This window comes from Macaca fascicularis, chromosome 16 (assembly GCF_037993035.2).
Source record: "Macaca fascicularis isolate 582-1 chromosome 16, T2T-MFA8v1.1".
NCBI lineage: Eukaryota > Metazoa > Chordata > Mammalia > Primates > Cercopithecidae > Macaca > Macaca fascicularis.
The window spans coordinates 48,375,356-48,381,436 of record NC_088390.1 but is presented as its reverse complement, the minus strand read 5'-3'; positions in this window follow the sequence as shown (position 1 = coordinate 48,381,436).

The following is a 6,081-nucleotide window of genomic DNA, read 5'->3' as shown; positions in this document are numbered from 1 at the left end:
TTGGGTGTATTTGTATGTTTCTGTGTCATTGCGTCTATGTCTGTTTGCTACTGTGTCTATGTTATGTGCATGGGAGGCAATCATTGCGTGAGTTTATAAATTGCAACACATCATGATATATATAGATATGGATGCTACTATATGGCACAATATAGTAATTGATTACACAATATATGATATGCTCATATAGTCATGTAAATATGCATAATGACTTGGTTTGATTTGTGTATGTATATATATCACCATGTATCTATTTATGTATTCTGTATTTATCATGGTCTATGAACGTACCTCTATGTATGTGTATGGAGCCACTGTGTTTATTATGCGAATGTCACTGTATGTGTGTGCTCTTCTATGTGTAAGACACGTCCTATGTTTCTATCATTGCATGTGTGGACTACTGAATATGTATGTGCCCTGGGTGTGTGTAATCCCTGTGTGTCATACCAGTCATGTCACATGTGTCTGTGTGTGTGTTAGTGGCACCCTGCATGAGGCCTCTATGTGTAAATGCATTTGCATCTCAGTGTGTGCTTTGTATATGAGTGTCTGCACCCTTGTCTAAGATGCTGTGTATGTGCCACAGTCGATTTTGCCCAATTTTTATAGGACCAGGACCCCCTAGACTTTCTTAGATTACAACTGGATGTAGGCAGCTTTCAGTTTGGGCGTGTAGAGAGTGAGTGGGGGGCAGGATAGGGCCAGAGCTAGGGTAGAAGGTGAGAGGATGCCTTACATCCCTGCCCCTTTCTGCAGATAGCCCAGGCCCTTCTCTCCTCCAGCTGTGGCCTGGCCAGGCCCAGAGCCCTCTTCTAATCTCACAGGCAGGGCCAAATCCATATCTCTCAGAGGAGTGACAGAGGTTCTCCCTCTCAGCCCTTCAGTGTGTCCATACTGTCTGTGTGCCTGCCGCCCGCATTCAGCTCCCCACCCCAGCAACAGAGTCTCAGACAAAAGAGAAGCACAGTCCAGTCTTTATTAGCATTGGGTCCCTGGCACCACCACCCATTCCCCTCCATGTACCCTCCCTTCCCACCCCTTCCTCGTCCTTGCGGCTGCGGCTGCATCAGGGTTCCACACGTCCAGCCCTCCCCGCCCCCAAAGACTGCAGGGCAGCAGAGGAGCGGCTGTGGCCTTTCCCCAGCTGTCCGGAACCAGGAAGGGCGGGAGAGCCATGGAGGTATTTCAGGCATCTGGGCAGAGTAGGGAGGGGCTGTGAGGTGCTCACCTGTCACAAGAGGTCCCGGAGCGCCGAGGAAGATGGTGGCGGGCAGCGGGCGGCGGCGGTGGCGTGATCTCCGAAGCCCACAGTACACTCATCCATAAAGTAGGAAACACTACACCCTCCAGTGCTGTTAGTAGTGCTTTCTACTTTATGGGTGACTGCACTGTCTGTCTGTCCGTCGGCGTGTACTCTTCAGGCCGCCCGGGCCTCCTCACTTCTGCTCCAAGAGCCCCCCAGCCCTCCTCGTGGCTTCCTAAGATCACCCCAACCCTGCCAGGGCCCCTACTGGGCCTGTGGGCGGTGACTCAGCATGGCGCCAGACTTGCCTCCTCTACCTCCCTCCCCCACTTCCTCTTTGGTTCCCTCTTCCCTTCCCCCTAAAGGCTCCACCCCATCCCCCCAGTTTTAGGGACACTCAGGTAGAGACCAGGGCCTCTGGAGGACTCACCTCCAGTTCTGTGACCCCTTGGCTGGCCGCTCCCAGCCATGCCACCCACCCTCCAGCGTCCAAACGTGGCAGCCACAGCTCCCCCGCCAAGGTCTTGGCCTCCAGCCTACCCCAACCCTGAGGTCCTGACTGCCCAGAGCCTCAGTCCCCACCCTCCGCCCTCCCCTCCAGCCCAAGGTCCTGACCCCCCAGGGCCTAAGTCCCCAGCCTCCCCACCAGCCCAGGGGCCTCACCCCCCAGGGCCTCAGGCCCTGGCCTTCCCACCAGCCCAAGGTCTTGAACACACCAGGGCCTCAATTCCCAGCCTCCCTACCAGTCCAAGGTCCTGACCCCCCCAGGGCCTGAGTCCCGGCCTCCATAGCAGCCCAAGGTCCTGACCCCCCAGGGCCTCAGTCCTCAGCCTCTCCACCAGCCCCAAAGTCCTGACTCCCCAGGGCCTTGATTCTCAGCTCCCCACCAACCCAAAGTCCTGAACCCCTCACTGCCCTGCTGTTCCCCTGGCAGGAGCCCAAGGCTATCGCAACAAAAATGGTGGCCATGTTGGGCGGAGGAAGAGCTTGGTGCCCCTTGAGACACGGACTCACTTCTCAGTCTCTGCCCACCCTCTGCCATCCCCACCCTACTCTCCAGCCCTCCTCCTTGGACACCTCTTTCCCCCACTGGGGTCCAGGAGCCATTTTACCTTCCTTCACTAGAGAAGGTTTCAAGGTGCTTTGCCCTGAGCTTCCTGCATGGGGTTCCCACCCAAGCTCCTCGACACCCGCATTGCGCCTCCACCCAGACCAGCAGCCCAAGCCCCTACAGGCCCCGAGCTGAGGAGCTCCAGTTGGGGCAGCAGTGAAGGTCCGGGTCCTTACCTGAGGCTGCAGAGCAGAGGAGGGCTCGCCCTGTGCTCCAGGCTCCGAAGTGGGGTTCCCTTCAGGGAGGGCAGGGCTTATAACCCCGAGGCCACGTGGGCCAGATCTCAGGGCGCCCAACGGTCTCAGAGCCCGCCCCGCCCCCGCCCGCAGGGGATGAGCGCCCTCCCTCCCTCCCTGGGGAGGACAGACTGACAGGAAACAGAGGGTGGGCCCGCGGGAGGGCTGAGGACCCTCTCTCATGCCCTGGGCAGGTGGCTTCCGGCCCCAGCTGCCCTTCCCCCCATGGCACCAGCTCCAAGGGATGGCTCAAGAGCCTGGGACTGACTCAGGGCATTGAGGGTGTCCCCAGAAGAACAGGGCTCCTCGACAGGGCTCTCAGTGAGTGCTCAAAACAGGGAGTCCAGAATTCCAGCACAAGAAAAGGACCTTCTCTCTGAGCCTCACCGCTGCTGACCCCAGCCCAGAAAACTCCCTTCCCTTCCCAACACTCAGGCCAAAGCCTGGCTGCTCTGCGTGTGCTCCCATGGGGCCGTGGAGGTGCCGATGCATGAAGGGCACTGGGGCCAGCACACCCTCCATGGAGGCTGTTGTTTTCAGCACCCCGCAAAGGCACCCCTCCTGCAGCCTCAGCCTGCAGGGCACAGTGCGGGGGGCACTCTCAGGCCCAGTGGGCCTGATGACACTAGGCTAGGTGTTCATGCTCTCCTTGGGGCCTGTGAGGACAAGAGAGCAGGGCAGAGCTGGGTGAGGACCAGGTCCTAAGGTGGGGCACAGGTGCTACGGGGACAGAAGGGGGCTTGGAGGACTGGAGGGAAAGAGGCTCGAGGGAAGGTTCTGGCGGCCACCGGATGTGGGCATGGGGCCCACCCACCTGCATGCCACCCCCGATTTCCCCATGGGGAAGGCAGGAAGCTGCCCAGCCCAGGGCCCCTGGCTGGGGGAGGGGAGTAGGGTGTGGGGGTGGGCAGGGGGCAGGGTGGGCTGAGCCCGGCCCACACCATCTTCCCCCAGCATTCTCCAAGCCTCTCGATGGGCTTGGTTCTGGAAGCAAGAGGAATGGGTTTGGGGAGGTAGGAGCAGCAGAGAGAAAACCACCCAGTGACTCCTTCCCAGAAGGCCATGGACCTCTTCTCTGGGTCCTCCATTTAGGCCCACACAGACCTTAGGGAGCTGTCAGATTCAGGGCCTAGAAGAGAATTGGCATGGGGGCAGCGGGGAGGGAGACAGCCCCACATCCTTCCCTCCAGGAAGGGGGTCCTTCAACCTGGAAAGTTGCCCCACTCCCAGGTCCCTAAAATGGGACAGAGAAAGGGGAAACAGGGCCTTTCACCCCCTTGAGTCTAAAGAGAAAGTGGTGAGGAGGGTTGCCTTGTAGGCCCAGCTGGCCAGAAATGAGGCGATACTCCTTTAAGAGACCACCGCTGCCTCCGACCTGGGTGGAGGGGAAGTAGCTGCCCCGGGCGATAAGAGGATAAGAATATCAAAGTTGTGCAGTAACCTGGGTTCCTGGACCCCCATTCTTCAGGGCTCCTCCCCTGAGAGCATCTTACTCCTTCTCCTGCTTCTGATGCCTCCATAGCCCTCACTTCAGAGGCGTCCTGTCCCCGCAAAAGAGAGTCACAGAATGGGACCCAGGGCCCCCGGCTTCTGGGCCCAGCTATGCCATAGACTTCTCAGCTTGTGACCTGCGGCAAGTCAGAGCTGAGGTTCCCAGGGACACACATTGCTCCAACAGTCTCCAATCTAGCCCCTCTCCTGTCCTGAGCAGACTGAGGTGTCCCTGATGCCTACTGCCCTGTGACAACAGAGGCTGATTTTCTCTGTACAACCTCAATGCCCAAAGATCACCAATAGTTTTTATTTTTATTTATCTATTTTCTTTTTTTGAGAAGAGAGCTTAGGACCCAGCTTCTCTGTCGATGGCGCTTCTGGGGTCAGGGGGTTTCTGGAGAGTCTGGGCCCTCTGCTGGTTCCCATCCCGAGGCTGGGGCTGAAGAAGGATGGAATGAGGAGAGGTTCGGGGTCCCTGCACCTGGACTTTCCCCAGCCCAGTGATGACTCCCAGCTTTGCTGGGCCTCAAACCAGAAGAAATGGGACAGGGCCAGAGACAAAATCAAGGACAGGGGAAGGGGCAGAGTCTAAAATAAGAATACAGAGACAATAAGAAACTTTGTGAGAATGCCTGATACATGGAATGGGCCATCCACCTGTGAGTGGAAGAAGGCTGCTGGACTGCAAGCCTGATGCGGGCTGCCACCACCCAGATGCGTGGCCTGTGTGACTGACCAGCAGGTGCCTGAGGGAAGAGCAGCCAGTGCCTGCGTGGAAACACGCGTGCACACACAGCGGCCCAAAACGTTCAGACACAGACACGCTGTCGTTGACACACGCCGCAGGCCTGCACACACACCTAGAGGAAGGCCTATCCACGCTCCTGGACACACCTGCCTCCTCCCCAAGAGACACAGGGAGGCTCACCTGGGACTCTGGCGCCAGTGCTCGGCAGGGTGACTGGAAGGAGTTGGGGGTGGATTCAGAACATAGGTACCTCTGTGACAGTGGCCTGGCTCCCACTCCTGCCCCCAAAGCCACCTGTTGCCTGAGTTCCCCAGGATGCGAAAAACCAGACCCTTGGCGTCTTTGCGCAGGAGAGAGGAATTCAAGTTGATACTTCAGACTCTGCCCACTTGGCGGCCAGTGCAGTTTCAAGTAGGCTGTCACTGGGCAACCTCGGCTCACTTGGACTTGCTGTCAAAAGTCCCCCATGGCACTCTCTGGTTCTGACAGATTCCTGCTCAGAGGAAGTAGGGGTGGGGGCGGCAGGAACAAGGTGGGAACAGCCCTTCACCAGGATAGAGGGATCTGGGCTTGGAATCCTGGAGGGCTCCAGGCTCACGGTCCCTCACTCCCACCCCCACCTTACTGACCTCGGGGACAACCATCTCTGTGTGCCAAGCTGAGGCTGTGGGTAGGCAAAGGTGAGCCAGCAGAGAAAAGGACACAGGACCCGTCCTTGGGCACTCCCAGCCTGACAGGCAGTGTGTAAGAGTGTATGTGTCAGTGCAAGTGAGTGTCTTGTACCCAAAGCAGGGGCAGAGCTTCAGGTCTGATGGGGACACTTGGCTCCTACTTCCAGTGAGCCAATCTGAGGGTAAAGTAGACACACACATCTATATTTAACAGAGTAACAGCAACAGGCACAGGGCCATCCCAGGTGGGGGTTGCCAGGGCCCAGGGGGTTGGGATGTTGGATGCTGCAATGGCAACCTTAGAGTCACAGGAGTCCCATCAGAGAAGGCTTCCTGGAGAATGTGAGTACAGGTGGAAAAGGGTTTAGAAGGAGAGATTGGGCAAGGAGGAGAAACAGGGAGAAAACGGTCTTTTGAAGGCCTAATGCCTGTAAGGAGAACAGGCCCAGAGGGTGGAAGAAATGACACGAGCTCATTGTCCCCACATGAAGGCAGAAAAGAAAACCAACCCTTCCCCGCCATCTGCATGGGCCTGGGGCCCTCACTCACAGGCAGGCAGGCAAGCAGCCAGTGGG